The sequence below is a fragment of the Papaver somniferum genome, chromosome 7 (assembly GCF_003573695.1).
Source record: "Papaver somniferum cultivar HN1 chromosome 7, ASM357369v1, whole genome shotgun sequence".
Taxonomy (NCBI): Eukaryota; Viridiplantae; Streptophyta; class Magnoliopsida; order Ranunculales; family Papaveraceae; genus Papaver; species Papaver somniferum.
This window is the reverse complement of record NC_039364.1, coordinates 45,844,802-45,870,903: the sequence shown is the minus strand read 5'-3', so window position 1 is coordinate 45,870,903 and position 26,102 is coordinate 45,844,802.

Sequence of the window (26,102 nt, the reverse complement as noted above, 5' to 3'; positions counted from 1 at the left end):
TTCTTATATCCAGGTATGTGGTTTGCCAATAACTATACTATCGACGACACTGCCCCTATGTCTATGCATTCCTTGGCGGTAACTTACTTCGATGCAGTTAAGAAGCAAATTCCTACCAATTTCACAATGTCGGAACGAGACTTTGTGTTGTGGCAGAGTAACGGACTCAAGCATGATCAAGACTATCTTTTAGCTATACCCATCAGCGGGCTTAATCAATGTCTTGTACCTAAACAGTTTCGTGATGTAGTTTGTTATCGTCTGGGTATCACAATGTTTGAGGAAGGTGCACAGTGTTCAAGCATTAACAACTTGATGGATGTATATGGTGATCATGTGTTACATTGTGCTAGTGATATTGGCTTAAAATTTCGACATGACTTTGTACGTGATGTTTTAGCAGATTTATGTTACAAGACAGGGGTGCCAGCACGTAAATAAATGGCTTTGGGTTTCTTATCCGATGATGGGGGTGCTTTATTACCAGCTGATATTCTAGTATATAACTGGGAAAACGGACAAGACGTTTGTATGGATGTCACTGGAGTTTCACCTTTCACAGGAGGCGGCATAGTACCTACGTTCCCGATCAGGCTATCTCCAAGGCAGTTTTGCGTAAAAGCAACAAATTTTTGGAAAAGTGCATTGAGCATGGGTATGGTCTCGGTGTGCTTACTTTCACTACTTTAGGTGAGCTAGGTGAGGATAGTGTGGCTTTTTTTTAAGAGATTAAAAAATTGTTTAGTCAGTAATGATGCTAGTAGTTGTTAGGGTAGTTTTATCTTTCATAGAGTTGGTGTTGCAATCCATAAGGGTGTTGGTGCTCAGCTTCTAACTAGGTTTCCAACCAGCTCATTGTTTACATAATAAAAGCCTTTTATAAAAAAAAATAAAAAATAAAAAATAAAAAATAAAAAAACAATATAATGCGGAAAAAGAAATAACGCATACACCATAAGTTTTGTTAACGAGGAAACCGCAAATGCAGAAAAACCCCGGGGCCTAGCCTACTACCAATTAACTTCAGTCTGGAATCTAGTTGAGCCCGAACTAAGTCTCCCACTCATTCAGGTACAGTCGCGCTCCTTATGCCTCTTGAATCCCAACAGGACTCCGCGCAATTGATTCCCTTAGATAACGTCACACCAACTAAGAGTTGCTTCAACTCAATTGAAGATTTTAAACCAAATCCACTTCCCACATATTAAGCCTACTGTAGTTACCTAAAATATGAGAGAAGCTAGAAGTGAGATTCTAAGGTTTCTGAAAGTGAGTTACGGGAGGTTGAGCACGAAAAGTCTTCGCCTAAACCACGCACAGTGGCCGTTCAAAGGCTGCTTCAGTCACATGGAAGAAGGATTAGGGCTTGTCTTAGGGAGGGAAGCAGATGAAGAGAGAGATCGGAGAGAAGTTATTACTCTGAGAGGTTATCAGGAAGATGATCGTAGCTTGGAAAATATATGACCTATTTATAGATGGATTCTCTAATCTCAAGTCGGTAAAGATAAGGATTGGTTTCCGTGCCGTGGGGAAAAATTCTCCCGTTTCTTCAGGAATAAGGATAAACTAGGTTGAGTTTATCTCATTATTCCACCACCTTTATTCTCTTCTGCGGTGATAAATAAGCCGGATATTTCTCACACGTGTCGTAGACCGCCAGACCAAAACCCTAATTGATATCCCCCCATTCGTGTGAAGCTGAGTCATCCTTTGTGATGATGTGTTGAGAGAGAAATATTCTCTTTATCCGAGTTGGCCAAGATAGAGAGATATTCTCTGATTTGTGAGAATGACTAGGATGAGTCATGTGAAAAGGAATGGAATTCCTTAGGAATCGTGTGCAGAGTGTGAGAGATGAGGCTGATCTTCCTCTTTACATGGCCGGTCACACATGCCATGTAAAAGCCATATTATTGTTTTTAGGTCCATTCGTTGAGCATGCGGTGCTCAAGAGAGCCTATCCACGTTTTTGGATTCAAACTCAATCTACTAGCCGTGAGTGTATTTGAGAGGCTGAGAAATAGGCTTGAGCACTAGGTAAAGCGTGTGCCTATCATGTGAATCTATCCGAGATTTTGAGGAGAGATTCGAATATCTTCAAGATTTTGTGAAAGGCTCAAAAATCTCTCTGTGATTTTTGCAGACGGCTCAAAAAACTCTTTGTGATTTTTGCAGAGAGATTTTGAATCTCCCAGAGATTTTTGCGGACGGCTCAAAAATCCCTTTGTGATTTTTGCAGAGAGATTTGAATCTCTCTGAGATTTTTTCAGACGGCTCAAAAATCCCTCTGTGAGTTTTGCAGAGAGATTTGAATCTCTCTGAGATTTTTGCGGACAGCTCCAAAATATCTCTGTGAGTTTTGCAGAGAGATTTGTATCTCTCTGAGATTTTTGCGGACAACTCATAAATCTCTCGGAAGATTTTCTTAACAGATCCGTATCTCTCTACGGTCAGCTGGGACTCGGCCTGAGGAGAGAGAGAGAAAAGGCGCCCGATTTAATGTCTCCGCGAGACTTTGGCTCACTTGTCTTTGACCAGCGAATCTTCCATAGATGTGCTAGGAATCAACTGTGTGTCCATATGACGAGCCAACAAGACCAGTGTATCTCGAAAGGATGTTATAGGAGTCTGTCGAAAAGGCTCAGAGGTATAATAACCAGCGTATCTCGCGGGGATGTCCTAGGAGTTATCCGGAAACCTCAGTAAGTCGAGTAAGAGCCTAGAGCAGACATGACCAGTGTATCTCGCGATGATGTATTAGGAATCAGTCTTTGGTCTCAAATAGGGTGAGTCGTGCTTACGGGAGATATGCAAATCTCCGCTTTGGGTCATAAGTCCATCGGGGACATATTTACGCATCTACAGAGCCTACATGACCATCAACATCTCGTTGAGGACGTATACTAGGAATCATGGCATCACAATCAGCTGCGTCTCGCGAAAACATGCTGGAATTGTGGTTGTTATGGTTCATAAGTCTGCCGGGGACGTTTTACGCTCTACAGAACCTACGTGACCAGCAGTATCTCGTTGAGGATGTGCGCTAGGAGTCACGGCATCACGACCAGCAGTATCTCGCGGGAACGTATACTAAAAATCGTGGCTAAGGATGCCTTGAGGACCAAGGGATTAATTTCTCCCGTGAGAGTTGAATTCTGTCTATAGGGTTGAAATAACGCTTTTGCCCTTTATCCAAATTTCACCATCTACATTAAGTCCCCTACTCAGAGTAGAAACTTGAGCCTGATTTTCTTTGGCATGAGAGAGATATGGAGCCTCCCTAAGCATAGTCACGTCTTGAAAGAGGAATTGACGCGTCTCTGATCTTGGTTTTGGAAATCATGAACCTGAATTCCCTGTTTTGAGCCAAATTCCCTTTATTTTCTATGTAATTCTGTTTTTCTGGGTTCTGTTTCAATCCCGTTCTTCTTCGAACGCTTAGAGAACTCAACATTCACGTGTATGAGGCCTTTAGAATGAGTAGACGAGAGCTTGGTCGGTCTCTAGCTGTAATAAGACTGTCTTCTTTGAAAATACTCAAAATTGCAATATAAGGGTATTTTGGTCAGAATCCCTTATGAGCTCGTTTTTACTGAAGAGTAATGATCTAAAAGGTATTGATAGAGGATTAGAAAACTGTCTAAGAGAATGGGAGAGGCTTGGTCTCCTCTCTTTTAGAATAAATCCCTTTTCACAAAATCCTTGAAATTAGGGCTTTTTGACAAAACCCTAATTCTCTTCGTCTTTCAATCCCTCTGAAAATAACTCCGAGAGAATAGATCACGTCCCCCTGGCCTAGGATAGCATCCTCACGCATGAAAAGGGCTTGTCCACGGTTTGGAGGAATATTTAGAAGAAAGAAACCCCTCAGTTTCCTTATTTGATTCAAATTCCTCTAATTTCCTTTTTTTAGCTCTAACTCCTTTTCCTTTTTTTATTGATATCTTCCCTTTTGATAAAGGATTGAAAATAAAACTCTTTTCAATCCCTTTTGGTCGTGACGTCGTTCTTCCCTTCTTCTGTTTGTATCAGGACTCTTCATTTGATGTTGTCAGAAAACTTCAGTTTTGAGAGACTTGCGTAGAATGGCTGTCAAATCTTCATACTATGTCGGATTTGAGCTCCCAACCCCAATTTGAAAAGAGAAAATAATTATCTATTCTACACAGAAAGAATGACCCAATTCCGATTTGTTCAGGTCAGTCAACCAGTCATGTACTTTTGTTATCAGGAATCCCGTATAGAATTTCAGAAGCGTTTCAGATTGCGCTTACTTCGGTGTTGGGCCACATCTCCTAGATAGCTTGTCCATTTGAGACGTCCTTCGGATATGTTGTAACATAGATATAGATAAATATATTTTATCAAGACAGTTCCCCAAAATTCCTTACGAATTTCTGTCAGTTAGCGCGTTTTCTCATGGCAGTGTACAAAAATCCTAATTGTAAGAGGATTCCGACATTCCTTGATCCTTTGCATGTTGTGACGCCTTGAATATGACTCCTGGGGTATTATTACTTTATTAGCTTCCTTATATTAGCATAATACGTGGCCTTTGTCTCCATGAACTCTAATCCCACCTATGAAGCAAATTTAGTCGCCAAACCTAAATTTCCTTTTTACTTCCATATCTCAATATACCTTGTTTGATTCCATCTTATTTTGTAGACTCATGACGTGGGAATGACTCAAGATGTACTTACTGGAAATACAACATAAATATCCTCTATTGACAATGCTTCAGCTACCCATCAGTCCCCGGGTTCTGGTGATTCTCGTGTCGAAGAAACCCGAAGAGATGAAGCACAGCCATCGAATACCGTTGAATATCCTACTGCAGGTCTTGATTTTGTTGGACCTAGTGCAACCCTGGGCTCAAATGAAATACTCGTAGGGGGATTCGGTGTTGTTACCAAATATGCCGAACTGTACCAGTCGATTTGGCAAAGATATGGCCACATTGCTACAACGAGGATAATAACTTATGTTGTTCATCCTATGATTGAAATAGTTAACGACTTGTTGTAGACCCTCGATGTCGTACGGGACTTGAATCTGAACAAAATTCCTTCTGGTTACTTCATGGATCTTGGAAAGCTCGTGACCACTTGTGAAAATCTTCGCTTTAACGTGATATGGCTCCGAGAACAATATCCAGGCCGAATTCGAAAAGTTGTTGCACTCTGGCCCTCGCTTTTCAAGAGATGCTCTTCATGGTGAGAATGAGTTAGCCCTTGGTAGTATGGAGATGAGGCGAGCTTCGACAATTTTAGAGGACTTTCATAAAGAGATTCGGAGTGTAGAGATAACTGACCGACATGAGGGTGATTTCCCGGGATCCATGTCTTGACTTCAAATGAGACACTTGCCGACGGATTTAATATCATGATAATTTTGAACGGTCTTGCTTCTGATGATCTAGTAAACCTTGGAACTCGGTGACAACCTGTGAGAATCTCTACTTTCAATATGAGGTGGTTGCGATAGTGGCTCGATTCTGTCAGGGTCCGTAGAGGTGAGTCGAGTTCAGGTCCTCGCTTTTCAGAAATTTTCTTCATCTGGAGATGTGTATGGTGTATGAAGAGTTTTAACATACTAAGCAGGCGGCCCGAGATGCATAAGCAAGAGATCTTCTCTAGGGATCTATGTCGGATGATTTTCTTCAGGGTTGATATTTTCTCTCTCTAAACCTTTCCCGTATGCGTCTGGTAAATGAAGCGGATCCTCATGAGTTCGAACTTGATGAAAACCTAGATTTCTCCGTCGGGTATGCGAGTAGGTAAAAACCTTAAGTAAAATTCGTAATAGGAAGTTCTTCCTTGCGCAATCTTCACTTTGGAGGTTGTAGGAACTTCGTTTGACGTGCGATTTTGGTGGTTGTCCCCAACTATCGAACAAAAAAGACATGCCTTTCATCTATTAGAGAAAAATTACGATATGGAGATTGTTTTCAGGTGATAAGTCCATGTGAAGTTGAACTCAGAAATATATAGTTTTTCAGCAGCTATATATTCCAGTGTTTTTATCATAACTCTTAGATTGTATTTCGGAACGTCAGGCCCTTTGATCATGCAGTGGTATAGACATAAAGTAGAAACTATAGACTTTTCTTTAACTCGATTGCGAACCCTAATTTGTCTCATGCATGGATCCAAAGCATAGGGAGGATTCAAACGCGTATTTTCTTTGGTACATGTATCCATTCGTGAAAACCTTTAAAAGGGGGTTTGAAAAATCCCATCTTTCTTGATTATGGCAGAAAACCTAAATTAGGTGTGATGGGTGAGTTCTTCTCATCTTCGTCTTGCGAAAGTATTATGACCTATTTATTGTAGGATTGATTTACAGTCCCCATAGGATAGAATCTTGTAATTATCAATAGGGTCACAAGGGTTGAAGCACGTTGTCATAGGAGAAGACTATTGTGCCTGAGGCTCGGTATAAAGATTTGATTCTTCCTCATATAGCTTTAGTGACAAGTATCTGACTTGGGAAATTTCCAAATTTTACCAATTTGTTTACGTGTTCCGGAATCTTCATGTCAACGGCGTAAGAGTTTGTCATATAGGAGTTGGATGTTTGGACAGTCTCATGTAAATCATACAGATGTATGATGCACGGTTCTTCGTTAGTTCCCAGTTTGATATAAAACCAGGGATTCTCATTGACTCGGGAGCTTGAAAAATGAAGTAAGACCCATGTAGCGTAAGAGATTGAGTCTTCAAGGCGGGCAAGTGATACTCTGTGGGTTGGAGACGTCTGTGGAGAGTCGTGTAGAGTGTTCGGCCGCATGTGTCTTCCTGGACAAGATGAAGTTGTTGTTCCGCCTCTACTAGGTGTCTTGACAGGGATCCATGTGAACTTGTTTAGCTAAATCATCTATCAAAATATAACTTTCTTCTGGGAGATGGTAAGCCAAAATTAATAGAAGTAGACACGTCATAGGACCAATACAACAGTGAACGCATTATAGGACTAGTAATGCAAAAGACGTGCTTTAAGAACAATAGAAATCTGGTTTGCGTTAAGGTTGTTGATGATAGAGTTCTTTGAAAGTCCCCACGGTTCATCCCAACTTGAGAAAATGTTAATTTTTGTTTGAGAAGCCATAAGTGGTCGTCGTGTCTTGTTCTTGGGTCGTCACGTCCAACACTGACACATGGGCTATCTTATAGAACTGGTCTTTCTAAGAGAAGAGGCTTTGACTGGGGGCACTAGTAGGAGTCTGGATGAGTAGCGTGTGTCCTGTAGCAACGGTCTCGGATCCTTTCCTTGTCTACTTCAGTGATAGTAGTTGGTTGCGGTTGTATGACGAGTAATGAAGTTTTATCTGAATTGTTGGCCTCACTTCAGATTTCTTTTTCCCTTGATAAGTTCGGGTGGGTGCGAAGATAATCTCCTTTACCGTATTGGGTGAACTAAGGTCCCATCGTAAAATAAAGTTGGATGGTCGTTGGCGCAGTTGAGCTAGAGGCTCGCTGAAACTGGTTGTAATTGCTGGGGCTAGTTCCTTCTATTTCTGACAGAATAGATGTTGAGATAGCATATCAACCAGCGGTTTTGAACCTTCGGATAAGTATGAGCTTTATCCGAGCATCATATTGTAAAATAGTCTTGTCTGATACTTTGTTGTTTTCTGGTCATGATCCTCTAAAGCAGGAAGAACGACAAGTTGTATCTTGGCTTGATATGGTAGTCCATGAAAGTAGGCGGCTCTGCAACGTTTTGATTAGGTCATGAATTTTATGGTGCCTTTCCAACTTTTCCTTAAGTTTATCCTGTAGATAATGAAAATAAAAAAATCCGACGGAAAAAGAACTAGGTCAATCGGATACTGAATGAAAGAATTATAAGTAAAATAGTAAAGTGAAGTAAACTTCCCGAGTCCCCTGTGATCAGGTTGAGGGCCCTTGAACTAAAAGAATTTTGGAGAAAATATTCGTCAGAATCTCCAAGTTTAGAGCGTCATCTGTTCGTTGAGGTCCTTGAGGGTGATAAGGTCGGCTGGATGGTTGCTCCTTTGCTCTGTCGCGTTCGTAATGAGTTGTATCTTCTCCAGTGAGGTTGATTGCAGGAAAGATCTCGTCAGTCCTATGCTATTCTCAGCAGTTTTGGTACTCCTTCTTTAGGAAATGTGTACTCGATCTAGATTTGTTGGATCTATCCCTATTGGTAACTCTAAAGGTGTTTTCAGATAAGTCTGGATGTCGATCTGAGATTTTGCAAGATTCGGTTGAGTCCCCAGGAGCTCGCCTTGGTGCTTACCCAACGTTTTCAAGGATTAACAATAGATTTTCATGAAAAAAAGGCTACTGGGGCGTTTTGTTATGCAGGGAGATATCCATGTGATCCAGGACGCACTCGAAAGAGAGAGAAAGTGTTGGTAGGGATAAATCTCTCGGCTAAGTCCGTAATGGGATTTACAGAGACTGAATCAATGGAACGTTTTTTGTGTTTGATTGTTGGAATCGTCTTCCTTCCTAAGAGACCTTGATTGACATCTGTAACTGAGTGAACAACCTCCCACTGTGGTCGCTAAAATGTAGTTACCTAAAATATGATAGAAGCTAGAAGTGAGATTCTAGGGTTTCTGAAAGTGAGTTACAGGAGGTTGAGCACGAACAATCTTCGCCTAAACCACGCACAGTGGCCGTTCAAAGGATGCTTCAGTCACAGGGAAGAAGGATTAGGGTTGGTCTGAGGGAGGGAAGCAGATGAAGAGAGAGATCGGAGAACAAGTTATTGCTCTGAGAGGTTATCAGAAAGATGATCGTAGCTTGGAAAATAGATGACCTATTTATAGCTGGATTCTCTAATCTCAAGTCGGTGAAGATAAGGATTGCTTTCCGTGCCGTGCGGAATAATTCTCCCGTTTCTTCAATAATAAGGATAAACTAGGTTGAGTTTATCTCATTATTCCACTGCCTTTATTCTCTTCTGCGGTGAGAAATAAGTCGGATATTTCTCACACGTGCCGTAGACCGCCAGACCAAAACCCTAATTGATATCCCCCCATTTGTGTGAAGCTGAGTCAGCCTTCGTGATAATGTGTTGAGAGAGAAATATTCTCTTTAGCCGAGTTGGCCAAGATAGAGAGATATTCTCTGATTTGTGAGAATGACTAGGATGAGTCACGTGAAAAGGAATGGAATTCCTTAGGAATCGTGTTCAGAGTGTGAGAGGAGCTGAGGCTGATCTCCCTCTTTCCATGGCCGGTCACACATGCCAAGTAAAAGCCATATTATTGTTTGTAGGTCCCTTTGTTGAGCATGCGGTGCTCAAGAGAGCCTATCCACGTTTTTGGATTCAAACTCAATCTACTAGCCGTGAGTGTATTTGAGAGGCTGAGAAATAGGCTTGAGCACTAGGTAAGGCGTGTGCCTATCATGTGAATCTATCCGAGATTTTTAGGAGAGATTCGAATCTCTTCAATATTTTGTGAAAGGCTCAAAAATCTCTCTGAGATTTTTGCGGACGGCTCAAAAATCCCTTTGTGATTTTTGCAGAGAGATTTGAATCTCTCTGAGATTTTTGCATACGGCTAAAAAATCCCTATGTGAGTTTTGCAGAGAGATTTGAATCTCTCTGAGATTTTTGCGGACAGCTCAAAAATCTCTCTGTGAGTTTTGCAGAGAGATTTGAATCTCTCGGAGATTTTTGCGGACAACTCAAAAATCTCTCGGATAGGGATGGCCATAGGGCAGGTATGGGGAGGGTATGCCAATCCCAGTCACTGCCCCGTTCGTAAAAAAATACCCATACCAGCCCCATTACCCATATGAATTGGGGCGGGGCGGGTATGGGGCTGGTTCCCCACGGGTTACCCGTAACATGGTGTTAATACATAATTTTATTTATAATCAAAACTTAAATATGAATCAAACAAAAATAATAACATAAGATTATAATCAAAACTTAAATATGAATCAAACGAAAATACTAACATAAGAATAATGCATTCTAAAATTTAAAATTCAGAAATTCATCTTAAAGTGAACAAAAGAATCTTTAAATGACTTATCGTTTTTTCTACTTTTTCCTTTCTCATTCTATTTTCTTCCATGTTAACCATTGCATTATCTGTATCATTTTCACTATTTTAACTTTTAAAGAATGTGTCTTATCACAACAAAGAAGCGAAAGTGATGAATACACAAGAACGATCAAGAATATAATAAATGAAAGAAAGCTCAGCTAAGTGGTAGAAGTATAAAATTCGATACAAATTATTCCATAAAAGTATAAACCCTTATAATATGAAACATACGGGGAGGGGACCTTGAATCCCGTCCCCACCCCATCCCCGTAGCTTAGGTTTCGGGTAATACCCATACCGACCCTATCCCCATTTGTGCGGGTAAAACCCTACCCAAACGGGGCGGGTACCCACGAGAATGGATTTGGGTGGGGAAAATAGCCATCCCTACTCTCGGAAGATTTTCTTAACAGATCTGTATCTCTCTACGGTCAGCTGGGACTCAGCCTGAGGAGAGAGAGAGAGAGAGAAAAGGCGCCTGATTTAATGTCTCCGCAAGACTTTGGCTCACTTGTCTTTGACCAGCGTATCTTGCAGAGATGTGCTAGGAATCAACTGTGTGTCCATATGACGAGCCAACAAGACCAGTGTATCTCGAAAGGATGTTTTAAGAGTCCGTCGAAAAGGCTCAGAGGTAGAATAACCAGCGTATCTCGAGGGGATGCCCTAGGAGTTATCCGAAAACCTCAGTAAGTCGAGTCAGAGCCTCGAGCAGACATGACCAGTGTATCTCGCGATGATGTACTAGGAATAAGTCTTTGGTCTCAAATAGGGTGAGTCGTGATTACGGGAGATATGCAAATCTCCGCTCTGGGTCATAAGTCCATCGGGGACATATTTACGCATCTACAGAGCCTACATGACCAGCAACATCTCGTTGAGGACGTATACTAGGAATCATGGCATCACAATCAGCTGAGTCTCGCGAAAACATGCTGGAATTGTGGTTGTTCTGGTTCATAAGTCTGGAGGGGACGTTTTACGCTCTACAAAACCTACGTGACCAGCAATATCTCGTTGAGGATGTGCGCGAGGAGTCACGGCATCACGACCAGCAGTGTCTCGCGGGGACGTATACTAGAAATCGTGGCTAAGGATGCCTTGAGGACCAAGGCCTTAATCTCTCCCGTGAGAGTTGAATTCTGTCTATAGGGTTGAAATGACGCTTTTGCCCTTTATCCAAATTTCACCATCTACACCTATATAATTGATTTCCTGATTACGATCAAAACATATGATCAAATCAAACTTAGGATTAAGGTGGTGGAAATCGATAGCAATTTGACAGAAATCTACCTATCCTCAAAATCCGGACTTATGCAACCCGAAGTGCAGCCTAGATTATTATTCACCTCACAAGTATAAAACTTACGGAATCACAAAGTTGAGACGAAGAGAACTTTGTGATTTCTATCTATCTTTTTCAAGTGATAAATCAACAATCGAATAAGATCGGGATACTCAAGTTATCAAGATAAACGATAACTGGACCTGGCTTCACAAATCCCAATGAATTCTTTGATAGTCTCTAAACCCTAAAAGGGTTTCTAGAGAGGACGATTCTAGATACAACTAGGACACACAAAAATGTCAAGATTCAAAGATCCCAGTTGCCAAGAGTTCCCCTTATATAAACATTCAAATCATAGGTTGCTTTAGGTTTAAGCTAAGATAGCTTTCGAACCAAGTAAACAATACTCACTATTAGATGAAAACTTTGAATCTCATTCACATAAACAAGATATACACTCTGTTTAGGTAATCCGTAACCGAACCGTGTACAAAGACTATGTTCAGCATAGTCGAAACTAGGCGGTTTGAACTTAAAAGCTTAATACTCATTTCCATGAATACGAAGACATTGATCTTGAGTCACAATCATGTGATCAAATAAGTCTAGTGTTTTTAGAGAATTGATCAAATGAAAACCATCTCATAGAAATAATTTTATTGTAATTGAATCAAAATCGACATAGTTGGTAAATGCACAAAGTACAAATACATGAGTCGTTCGTGAATCAGACGAGTCATGGTACGCGGACCGGTTTCCAAACTAAAGAGCAAACCGAGTACCGGAGTTGACATAACTTTTTCAGTTCACGTACCGGTTTGCAAACTTAGGTGTAAAACTGGGTTTCAGAGTTGATAGAACTTTTTCAGTTTGCGAACCGGTTTGGAAACCTTAAGACTTTACCGGTTCTGGAGTTCATATAACCTTTTTAGTTTGCTTACCGGTTTGGGTACTAAACTGATTCAGGAACATATAACTGTATTGGTACGCATACTGGTTTGGATACTTAAACCCGGTTTCCTTACCACTGTTCCAAAATGGTTTGCATACGAATATGCATACCTATCCAGATCACGAAACAAACAAATTTTCCCATGCGTATCACACAAATCTGTAAGTCGATATATAGCTACTCCACTACGTGTACGAGTACATGTAATACGACTTCAGACATATAACAGTTATCTCGGTTTGTAAGACTGATAACACTGTCTTGTATTCCGAATATAGTAGTTCTATATTTTTCTCTAAATCAATTCGAAAATTCCCGAATAACATCAATGACACATATCAATGTTCCAGGCTATTTTCGAATGATAAACTTGAATCATGATTTTGGTTCCGAATAATAAATTGTTCTCCGACGAAATTGATCAAGTATGAACAAATGTTCATTAAGCTTAGTCATTATATTTCGAGAAATTCATAAACTAAATAACTAGTTCTCGACTCAAATTTTTTTTTTCTATGCAAGCTAGTCTAATTAGTTATGCGACAAACGTCTAAAGGATAAAAAAGTGAATATAACTTGAGAAATAGGTGGTTCAGTCTTCACTTACCTTTTGTTGATGAAGTTCTCCAAAAGCTTCGGTTGATCTTCGCCTTCAAACGGTAGAATGCAAATGATGACTGGTTTGTTTCTCAACTACCTATATCCTAGATCGAGACTTAACTAATTATATACTAGAAATCAAGATATAGTTTTGACAACTAAATTTGACAACAAGATTGAGATAACAATACTAGTGAGTTCGACCGAGCAATTCTCTAACAATTTCCCCCTTTGTCAATTTTAGTGACAAAACTATTAATACATATGGATAACAAATTTAAGCTTCGAAAAACTGCTCGATCCTTCATTCCTTGATTTCCTTGGTTTCTTCAGAACTCTTCGTTATTTCAAGTTGCAATGATTCTAAACGTATTCAACTCAACATCGTTGTTGTTGAAGATCAGTAGCTTTAACAACTTTCGTCGTTGTACAGAAACATAATATTATTATCTTATCTCCAAAGTTCAATTGTATCTCAACTCTGAAGTAACACTACAGTGATATGTTTCTCCCCCTTATATCAATACTTAAATTTTTTGTATAAGAGAAAATCTTATGGGTAGTGTCACTCTTTCATTTGAAAGAGTGCATTACCAATTAGACCAAATTAGAGTCTTTTATAGGTAGTGTTTATCCCCCTTTCCAGCCAAAAAAGTTCATGCACTCGTTCAATCGAACGAGTGGTTGGGAGCGTAACACTAGACGGGGGACGGTCCCCCGTTTGAGAAAACAAAGCCACACGGGAGACCGTCACCCGTTTATCAAAAAAAATTGCGTTGGACGGGGGATTGTCCCCCGTCTGTATTGATTTTCACTACCTCACGGGGGATAGTCCCCCATGTATGTATAAGTTTAGTTTTTTTAAATATTAAACTTTCCCTCCAAACATTACTTTATTACAGAATTTTGATTTTTTTTTTGTAGATTTAGCCGTCCAGTGTACTACTTTCATTTTGCCCATAGTGGCTTCACTCGTTCATATGAAAGAGTTAGTCTTCTTTTGGGGACTACCCATATGATATTCTCTAATAGGTGAAACCTATTGCTTAATGATTCATTTCCCCTTACATAATGATCCGTAAATCGTATGTATGTAGTATGAAACTACTAAATAATTATCCCCCTTTCTGTCAATAAAATTAACAAAGGTACGAAAATCGCGCGATCATAATGAATACAACCAAAATATATCTCAAGTTTTAAGGAAGATAAAGATAATACATAATAACATATTTAAAATGCAACTCCTCATATCAACTTATTTAGATGATATCACATAGTAATAGATAGTTAGCGCTCATCCAAAGAGACTAAAAAGATACAAGTATCCTCTTTTAAAATTCCACATCCACACTCCCCACAAAGATATAGCAATTAAGCACATGTTCATTTAAGAACTCTCCCCCATTTGATGTCATCCCAAGAGCACAACATGAGTGACCTTGCTTTATAAAAAAGAAGGATTTTGTTGGACATTAACAAATCACATGGATTTGTATCCAAAAATCGAATTAAAATAATTTCTACACTAGTTACGGACAAAAACATAATTTTTGATCGATATGACTCAACATAAGATAATTTTACGGAGTGTGTCAAGCGGTATTAAACACAAAAGTGTGATCACATGTAGATCAAAACTGCGAGAAAATTCTCAAAGAGTTTGTTCCAATTCCCCATTTATAAATAAACATAATAGATTTAACTTCTGAGCATATATGAAAACATAAAGACACAAATATTTCATAAGACTTTTGCAATAATTAAACCAATAATGATTACATATTTCAAATACTTCCATCATCTTATCTAAAAAACAAACTTGTAAAGAACATACAAGTTGATTTGTTCTTAGAAGGAAGAATATTGTCCGCAAGGATTTACACTAAGATTGGCTACCAAAAGCGTATAAAAAGGGAAGAATCAATATTTTCCGCTAGGATTTATACCAAGATTAGCTACCAAAAGCGTATAAAAAGATTTCCTTGACAAATAAGAAGACACACACATATATAAATATATAATTCATTAAGAATCGTGCATCATATGTTCACATATAAACTAAGGAGGTCGTGAACTTTCAAGTAATAACCAAGTTCAATAACACTCAAGACTTAAACTATGAATCACGATCAAAAGAGATTTAATGATCAAAGTTGTCTTAAAAATGTTAGAGAGTGTTTTTCTAATGCCAAACATATTATAGAAATAGTTTGTATGAATTGAAAAATATTTGGCAGGTTTCCGACCCTAAGTTACGAAAGAAAAACCTAAAATATAGTTCATGAATCTTGGCCCTCATGGTACACATACCAGTATGCACACCAGTATGCATACTATCCTTTTTAAAAGGAGTCCAGGAGCATTTTAGTATGTATAATGGTATGCAAACCCCTTGGTTCATGAAATTCAGAGTTTCCATGGTACACGTACTTGTATGTGTACCCTCATGTAGACGTCGATATTTGGTAAGCTTGTTTTGCCCATAATTTCTTCGTCCGAACTCGGAATGACCTCATTATTTTTGTATTCTCTTTGTAATTGAATTATATTAATGATTTTGATGAAAAACCTTAATTTGAATGAGTAAGCTTGGTATTTGGCCCGTCTCTTGATTTTGAGCATCTTTACTCCTTTACGTCACACTTCTTCTACTTCTCTTCGACTTGGGCACTTGGATAATTGCAATACGTATCTTCTTAGATATTTTTAGAAATTTGTAGCTCCTTTTTGGATGATTCACATAATAGAGACAAATAAGAGAAAACAAGAGTAATAACAAGAATACATTCAAGAAGAATAGCCAACATGATATGTGCACCCTAATTCTTTTGCCTTCCTCACCGTATTCATAATATGGTATTTCTTGGTGAGGATGTACTTTCAACACAATCAAGTTGTGTTGGGGTGAACAATGTCTTGCTCACCACAGGTGGTATGGATTTTTCATCATCTACAGTTTTTGGTTTATTTCGTTTCTTCTTCCACAAATTCTTGCGTTTCACTTTTGGATTATCATGAAAGAGATCACTTTTAGATCCATTCATATCTAAATCCATCTTTCCGTATAAATTTTTTGTAGCGCCCCCAAAGCTAGCAGCTGACTAGTCCAAAAGGTTAACTATAAAATGAGGCACTAAGGATCTAAAACATCTATTAAAACAAAAAGAAAGAAGTTCCAAACGAAGATTAACCCGAATCTAAATACTCTCTGAAATAAATATAAGAACTCCTCTCAAAAGATATATATTCAATAGTGAGTTGATTTACAAATAGAATATAGACACCAAATAAACATAGCGGAAGCTAACCAACTCCTCGAAGCTTTCATCGTCACGTGTGCATCTTGATCTGTATCTGAAACTGAAAGTGGGAATTGAGTGAGCACATCGTCCCTAAAAGGGTGACCAGTGGAAATATCATTTAACTTTCAAGTAATCATGGAAAAGATTTGGAAAACAATACATGTTTTCCCAAACATTACAAAGCGACCAAGTCACTGAAATAAACAGTCATGTATATGGAACAAACTCCTTCTTCAAACAATGAATGATATTGATGTCAACCAGTTCCACACCTAATAGGTAATATTGTGGTGTATCGCCCTAGCGATAACATAAAAGTTGAAAGTAAGTAGGTATAAATGTGAAGGAGCGTATCCTATATACCACAGGTGGAAATTCTTATTTCCCATACAATTCATAAAGACAAGTAAAACATTACAGGTCCTTTCCAAACCATGGAAAGACTAAAAGAATCAACAGAACTTTCGGAATTCAAAATAAAACAATGCAAGAAATGCACAATCCGACAATGCAGTTTGATAAACATAAATATTTGTAAAAGAAAACATCAATGGTTACAAAAGAATTAATGTAAATTCCCACCTCTTTTGATGACAAGCCATGCCTACCTCGAGATCCACGATCCACCGGTTCATCCTTTGAATCGATCATTGTTAATAAAGACTAATTGTTAATCACACAAGAACTCTAAGAGTTTAGCCAAAAGGCTCACACAAGGCTCATTACATAATTTAATACAATTCTTTAGTTATAAGCTAAGTGAACTATCTAATGGTTCTAAGCCCATTATGGTATCTCATTCTCTACCTTTAACATAACTAAGAGTCTGCTAATCCAATTGGATTGGTTCTATAGTCCATTAGCTAAGTTTTATTAATATTTACAACTTTGTAGAAAGAACCAAAGGCTAATTCGGAACATAAAGGGTCCAAAACATCAATTTAGGAAAATAAGGTTCATCATAGTCAACTAACAGTCGTCAACGGTCAAACTGACGGTCAAAGGTCAACTAACAGTCAACGTCTAATGTCAAGGTCAAGGTCAAGGTCAAATGATCAACTGGGTCAAATTGGTCAATATGGTTAACTCGGTCAAGGTCCACTGGTCAAACACAAAATCGGTGAGTCAACAAATCCGACGTAGTCAGATACACTGAGTCAGCTAAATTGACTGGGATGCTAATAGGTCTAAACCATTGATTCAACAATGGATTCCCATTCTACCAGATTATATCTATAACTTCCATTACAACACTAACATATTCATTTCAACTAAACTTCACAATTTTAACTACAAATACAAGCTTAGCTTACCTGCGAAATCAGTAGCTGCAATAACTATCTTCTCAACTCAAACATACATACACCAATCCTTTGTTCAGTTCACAACAAACCAATACCCCTTGTAGCCAACATCGCCAGCATCCATTAAAGCCTCCTGCAACTCAATCCAACATCTCCATTTCACCTACACTAGTACATACAACCCCCACCAGACAAAATCTATAACTCCCATCACCTGCACCTTCAACTGAGACTATACGCAGTCCTAGCAGATTTCATTTTTTATCTCTTACTACATCTGTAACTCCATTTAAATCATATCCAATCTCAATTCAAACTTCATAACTCAATTACAACTGACAATTCAGTTTACCTGCAATTGCAGCTCTATGCAACACCTTTTCTACTAATTCTCATGACCTGCAATACATACACCACCAATATAGCTCCAATACTAAGTCCAACTCATACTTCTCGAGCCACTAGTCTTTCCCCAACTGCAACTTATCAATTATGTTCATCAGTAATACCTACAATCACTCATCCATTCTAACTCTCTTAACATCTCCAAGATCATGTACTTACCAAACCATCATCACCTGCAATTTCAGTCTCATTCATTATACATAACCATCCTTGCATCCTCATATCTAAATAATAACTTCCTGGCATTCAACCTACATTCAGATTCATCTCAAACTCAACTGCAATACAAACTTAAACCTAACGTGAAACTTTCATATTAATCACACTTCACTCCCAACTGTAATTCAATCCACTCATACCTACATTACCAGATTATCCATTCTTAACTTAGCAACATAATCCTATTACCCTCTCATTCAATATAGTTCACCTGTAATCTAACCATAAACTTTATCTCTCCATCACATAACCATGATAACTATCTCAACTTTGAGTTCATTAAAAATCACACAACTTCAAAATAGGAATCAAACAACTTTACTAGATTCATTGAGAAGAACAATTACCTCAAATCTGTGTTACTCAGGAAATTGGATTCAGTTTTTTTTTTCACTTAACTTGATTCAACAACCCATCTCGAAACTAACAACAACCTTCAAACTTCATCACCAACACTTCTCAACTAAACCCTAATTAAACTCTCATATCTTCATTAAAACAGAATCAAACCCTAACTACCAAATTCAAGTAATTCTTCAACCTCCAACTTTAATTCAGATTAAACCCATCTTCAATCAATCCTCTTGAGCATCAATTTCATCTTTCCATTATCTTCTGCAATTTTCCTGAAACCCTAATCCAAAACTCTTCAATGATTTATCACTGAATCAACTTCAAAACTCCAATTCAACTACAACCTTTATGTTCTTCATCTAACATCAACCCAATTCACCTTCAATTCTACACAAACCTAACTCCAGAAATCTTAACTTCGATTTACAACAACAATTCTATACTCTTCATCTCGTGCCCAATAATCTCAACATCATCAACATCTTCTACTTAATATACTCTCCCTCAACAAATAATTCTCTCAAGCCCTACCTCAAAAACATCTCTCGATCTTCAACAGAAGAAGAACAAAGGAGAAGAGAAAAGAAGAAAAAAAAAAAAAATATGAGAGTTTATCCTCTCGGTTCGATTCTGATAAGGCCGACCAAATTAAAGAGGCACCCAACACTCTTGGATAAGGGATGCCAAGGCGGAAAAACTACAAAATGACGATTTTTCCCTTCAACTAATCGGATGATATCTTTTTCGTCCGATATCCGAATGACACGTTCGAATAGCCCATTTCGCATAACTTTTCGAGATCTATCTAACGGTACTAGTTTCGTATCTAAATCATTGTTAGGTTAATGTATATTAACTAACGTTCATGTTAAACTAATCAAGTTATTAGCGGCTTATTCGTCTCTTGATCGACTCTTGATCACCTCTTGACCAGTCAAATAGCATTGGCGAGCTTGAGGGTCCTTACATTTTTAACATCCAATATCGTGGATTTTTCCTTTTCCTAGTCATGGAATTTTCTGGGAGATCATTCCTTTTCACACTCAATGCATCATTGACTTTCTTTGGTACCCACTTCTGAGTGTGTTTAGGAACAACCGAAACCTTCTTGCCATTAATATTTTCAAGGTTTCTCGAAACAGAATTGGATTGACTATTCTTTTGCAAGTTAGTCTTTCTCCAATTGGGAGCAACGGATCTTGTCTTCGTCTTTACAAAGTTATCCTTTTGATAATCATTATAATTGTGAAAAGGCTTTGTATGACGTTTATAGGCAAATCTTGGTTTATCACAGCACTGATTCCTTTGCCTAAAGGTTGGGAAGTTACAACCTATAATATTAAGGGGAATAACCTTAACATATGATCTAGGTTTCATAATTTCTTGTGGTACCTAAACAAGAACATCATGAAGTTTCTCATTCTTTATACGAAAACGACATCCCTTTGCAGGTGACCTTTATTTCCGCAATAGTAGCAAACGTAGGGAATGTTCTTACATGGACTCGTGTGTGCTAGCTTTGGAGGTTGATATATTTTGGTCTATCGAACCTTAACTGCCAGAGTAGGTATTTCACTTTTGCCATCAGTGGAAACCTTTGGTTGATAAGAATCACTAGCCTTGAAATTTTTTACCTCTTTGCTAATACCTGGAGCATTTATTCCCTTATAGCCCAATCCTCGTGTATCACGATGTTTTTACTTGCTCCTAGCATAGTGGTTAATTTGTTTGAACTAATATTGAACTTTTTCAAGTCCTCTTCCAACATCTTTATTTTATCAAGAGCAGCAGCTAAATCAGCTTCAAGGCGTTTTTCTCTATCTTCGAAACTAATTTGTTGAGAGTTAATCCTTGTTTCAGATTCTGCAAGTTTCTCTTCCAGCAAAAAGTATTTTTAATATAGATTATCATATTCAAGTGACTTCTTATGTAGGTCTTCCTCATAATCTTTGAGGATCGATTCGTTAGAGCGATTCGAAACAAAAAGACCTGTGTAAATTCTTCTCAATTTCTTGTTTCCTCGTCAGAGATGGGTCAGAAAAGGTGTCACACAATAAGTCGTCAACTTTTCAACCCATTCCAACAACTTAACATACTATGAGATTTTCTCATCAACGTCTTTATCAATATCTGAGTCACCTTCATCTAAAAGTTCAACCAACTGTTCTTGTAGGCGTATTTCCCACATATCAACAGTTTCTACATCCAGAGGATGTTTAAATATTGATCTAGATGTGACAGATTCCTCGGGTATTGGATCAAAACTTCGATCCAAATCAACTGGTTGATTCTGAACTAGTGACACGTTATTAGAGATTGCACTCCTGCCCATATAGTTAGACTGCTTCAAACACATACTTATTAGGTCTTGGAGTGTTTGCCTGCTCTGATACCAATTAAAAACGCGGGGGTACCAAAATACACCACCATTTTTTTCTTAGGCAATCTGTATGGACAAACTCAATACAACTCCGAGAGTTAAACTCAATCAAGGAATAGTATCTTAGAGTTATATGTCTAACTCTTGCGATTAGAACGTTTACATAATTGAATCCAAGTATCAATCAAGTCATATCCAACAAACTAGGTCGGATGTCTCTACTATAATTTATGAACAAAGCACAACTTGTGATATTTCAATTATAAGGATAAACAATATAATGCGGAAAAAGAAATAGCACAGACACCAAAAGTTTTGTTAACGAGGAAACCGCAAATGTAGAAAAATCCGGGGACCTAGTCCAGATTGAACACCAAACTATATTAAGCCGCTATAGGCACTAACCTACTACCAATTAACTTAGGCATGGAATGCAGTTGATCCCGAACTCATTCTCCCACTGATTCAAGCACAGACGCGCTCCTTACGCCTCTTGAATCCCAACAGGACTCCACGCAATTGATTTCCTTAGATGACGTCACACCAACTAAGAGTTTCTTCAAATCAATTGAAGACTTAAACCAAATCCTCCCACAGATTAATCCAATATAATTGATTTCCTGATTACGATCGAAACAGATGATCAAATCAAACGTAAGATCAAGGTGATGGAAACCGATAACAATTTGACAGAAATCTACCTATCCTCAAAATCCGGACTTATGCAACCCGAAGTGCATCCTAGATTATTATTCACCTCACAAGTATAAAACTTGCGGAATCACAAAGTTGAGACGAAGAGAACTTTGTGATTTCTATCTATCTTGTTCAAGTGATAAATCAACAATCGAACAAGATTAAGAGAGTCAAGTTATTAAGATTAAATATAACTGGACCTGGTTTCACGAATCCCAATGAAGTCTTTGATAGTCGTTAAACCCTAAAAGTATTTATAGAAAGGACGACTCTAGATACAACTAGGACACACTAAAAAGTAGTGTCGGGATTCAAAGGTCGCAGTTGCCAAGAGTTCCCCTTATATAGACATTCAAAGCATATGTTGCTTTACGTTTAAGCTAAGATAGATTTGAAACCAAGCAAACAATACTCACCCTTAGATGAAAACTTTGAATATCATTCACATAAATAAGATATACAATTTGGTTAGGTAAACCGTAACCGAACCGTGTACAAAGACTATGTTCAACATGGTTAGCCAAAACTAGCATGTTTGGACTTAAAAGCTTAATACTCATTTCCATGAACACAAACACATTAATCTTGAGTCACAATCATGTGATCAAATAAGTCTAGTGTTTTTAGAGAATTGATCAAATGCAAATCATCTCATAAAAATAATTTAATTGCAATTGAATCATAATCAACATAGTTGGTAAATGCACAAAGTACAAATACATGAGTCGTTCGTGAGTCGGATGAGTCATGATACGTGAACCAGTTTGCAAACTAAAGAGCAAAACCGAGTTCCGGAGTTGACATAACTTTTTCAGTTCACGTACCGGTTTGCAAACTTAGGTGCAAAACTGAGTTTAAGAGTTGATAGAACTTTTTCAGTTTGCGAACCGGTTTGGAAACCTTAAGACTTTACCGGTTCTGGAGTTCACATAACCTTTTCAGTTTGCTTACCGGTTTGGGTACTAAAATGATTCAGGAACATAGAATTGTATTGGTACGCATACCGTTTTGGATACATAGACCCGGTTCCCTTACCACAATTCCAAAATGGTTTGCATACGAATATGCATACCTATCCTGATCACGAAACAAACAAATTTCCCTATGCGTATCGCACAAATCTGTAAGTCAATATATAGCTACTCCACTACGTATGCGATTACATGTAATACGACTTCAGACATATAACAATTATCTCGGTTTATAAGACTGATAACACTCTCTTGTATTCCGAATATAGTAGTTCTATATTTTTCTCTAAATCAATTCGAAAATTCCCGAGTAACATCAATGACACATATCAATGTTCCAGGCTATTTTTGAATGATAAACTTGAATCATGATTTTGGTTCCAAACAATAAATTGTTCTCCGCCGAAATTGATCAAGTACGAACAAATGTTCATTAAGCTTAGTCATTAATTAGTTCTCGACTTAAAATTTTTGTCTATGCAAGCTAGAGTAGTTAGTTATGCGACAAATGTCTCAAAGATAAAAAAAAAAAAAGTGAATATAACTTGAGAAATATGTGGTTTAGTCTTCACTTACCTTTTTTGATGAAGTTCCCCAAATGATTCAGTTGATCTTCGCCTCCAAATGGTAGAACGCAAATGATGACTGGTTCATTTCTCAACTGCCTCTATCCTAGACCGAGACTTGACTAATTGTAGATTATAAATCAAGATATAGTTTTGACAACTAAATTTGACAACAAAACTGAGATAGCAACACTTGTGAGCTCGACCGGGCAATGCTCTAACATATACTAATTTGCCTGTAACATATAAGCCTATTTGATTTCCCTTTAAATCAAAGATCAAGGCTTGAAATTTTGTTTCCAGTAGACAAAACTAGCAAACCTCACAAATCGGTAACACTTACACTCAGTTAGATGAGAAACCTGGATTTTTAACCACCTCTCACGAACAATAGTGAGCAAATCAATTAAGAATAGTTATTAAGATATCTATCTTGAGGAATCACAAGGTCTGAGACTAAGAGAACTTTGTGATTTCTATTTATATTGTCTGGAAGAGATTATGAAAGCCTCGATAACATAAAAGCAAGATCAGGATACATGAACTATCAAGGTAAAGATAGTCGGACCTGGCTTCACGAATCCCCAAGTGAAGTCTTCAAGTTCTAGACCTAATTATGTATCTCAGAGAAAACCTACGTCTATAAAGGACGAATATATCTATCATCTAGGACACAATGTGTCAGGGATTAATTATCCAGTTGAAAAAGTGTTTCTATCTATAGATGTTCAAGACTAAGGGTTGCTTAGAATTCAAGCTAAGATAACTTGAGATTCAAGCAAACACTTTCTCTGTTTAGATGAAACTCCAATTAGGGTTTCAAGTAAGCATGTGAGAAGTTTGTCTTGAAATCACACAAGAATATACATAGTGGTACGGGTACATGAACCGTGCATAATGATAGTTCTTGACAAATATGCCTTATGAACTAGTAAGCAATTTGTTGTTCATTTAAACACTTAAGACTTTAATCATGATGCACATGCACAAGTGTTTAGTGATTATATATGTATTAGAGGTGCTTATCAGAGTCATTGCAGTGCTAAACAGATTTTAAAAAATAGTCTTTAAGCATTTGCTAAAAATCCACCAGGACCGCTGGTGAAACGGTTCGTGAACCGTTAGGCAGTTCACGAGTCAGGGTGCTACGGTCCGTGAACCGGGTTCGCCAATCCTTAGCGGCTCGTGAACTCGTATGTTAATGGTTCGTGAACTGGCTTCGCCAACCGTTATCCTTTTTACCAATTTCAAACCACTACAGTTCATGAAACGGGTTGGTGAACTGTCCTGTTATGAACTTACGGTTTGCAAACTGGTTCACCAACCGTCATGTATTCTAGAAACTCAAATATCTATGGTTTGAGAGATGGTTTGCCAGCCTACCCTGAGTCAAATTACAGAAGCTATGAATTTCTCTTTTTGATATCTGAAACCCTTCCAAGTGATAAAATCATTAATTGGGCAATTTTCAAATGATCCACAAAATTAACAATAAATTGTTTTGAACTAATATTGTTAAGTACCTATAAACATCCAATGCTTGAATCATATTTCGAGATGTTTAACAAGACTAGCTTAACTCGAATTTTTTTCTTTGCAATGAATTCACTAGAAGCCATACGACATAGTCTCGTATAGATAGAATGGTAAATCTTGTGAGTAAATATAATGGTTCAGTATTCATATACCTTGTTGATGAATTTCTCCAAATGTCTTCGTCGATATTCAGCCTTCAAGGGGTGATGTATGATATTCAACTAACAACTTATATACCTAGTCCGAGACTTGACTTACTAGACCAGAAATCAAGATATAGTTTTTCTCATCTAACATTACAACAAGTTTGAGAATACAAAACTTGTGGGTTCAACTGAGAATACTCTAACAAGTTTCCCGACATCTTTTTCGTCTGAAGCGAATGTGAAACCTTTTTTTTTTAGCATATCCTAACTAATTATGAGGGAGGATTCATGGACACTCTTATAGGCACACCATCATACATAATTTGCGTTATTTTCTCCACAAAATTTAAACGAAAATGAATTTAAATATGATATCTTGATGATACCTTCCTCTTATAAGACTCTACATTCCTACTAAAAATGAGCATATATCTAAGATACCAAACCTTATCATCTACCGATATTAATTCCCTTCGTTAGTTTTTAATAACTGATTTTCAAAGGGGTAGATGGTGGTGTTATACTACTCGAATTGTCCTCATTCTTGGTAGGAATGTAGAGCCTTATAAGAGGAAGGTATCCTCAAAATATTAAAGTCAAATTCATTATCCTTTGAGTTTTGTGGAGAAAATGATGATAGTGTGCATATAAGATTGTCCGTGGATCCTCCTCATCTATATGTACCTGAAAAAATTAGATAAACAATCGATACCTCATAAAAATGCACAGTGTCAAAATCATTGGGATCAATATCTTGTGTTGTATATAACCAATCTTAATTACTTGAGTCTGCTAATCGATGGAGGATTTTTTTTACCATGATTTATTTCTTGATAATATGGTAAATCTATCAGTTACTAAGAAGATTTTTCGTGTTTAATTTTTGGATGCTACGTGAATGAATGAAAACAAGGTAGTGTTTGTATACGGTGATGTTTGTGGATTCTGTCTTATATAGAAATTCTTGTAGCTTGATTTTTGGAATTGTTTTTGTTTTCGTATTTGGTATGTTAGTAGTTTAGGGAATTATTCTTGTAATTTGATTTTTGGAATTGTTTTTGGTTTTGTATTTGGTATTTTAGTAGTTTAGAGAAAGAACATGATGGTATTTTTCAATGATGTTGTAGTAAGATGATTCTTTCACTCAGATTTGTTGAGAATTTGTTTTAAGATTTAATAAAGAAAATAAGGAAATATATATATACAAAATTTTTCACAGGATGAAGAGAGACCGGGACTCGGGATTTCACTACTTTTCATATTGTTGTGGTTCAGTCATTACTTCTAGACAATATAGCTCAAACAAAAGAAGTTGTGACTCTAGTTCTTTGCCAAAAATAG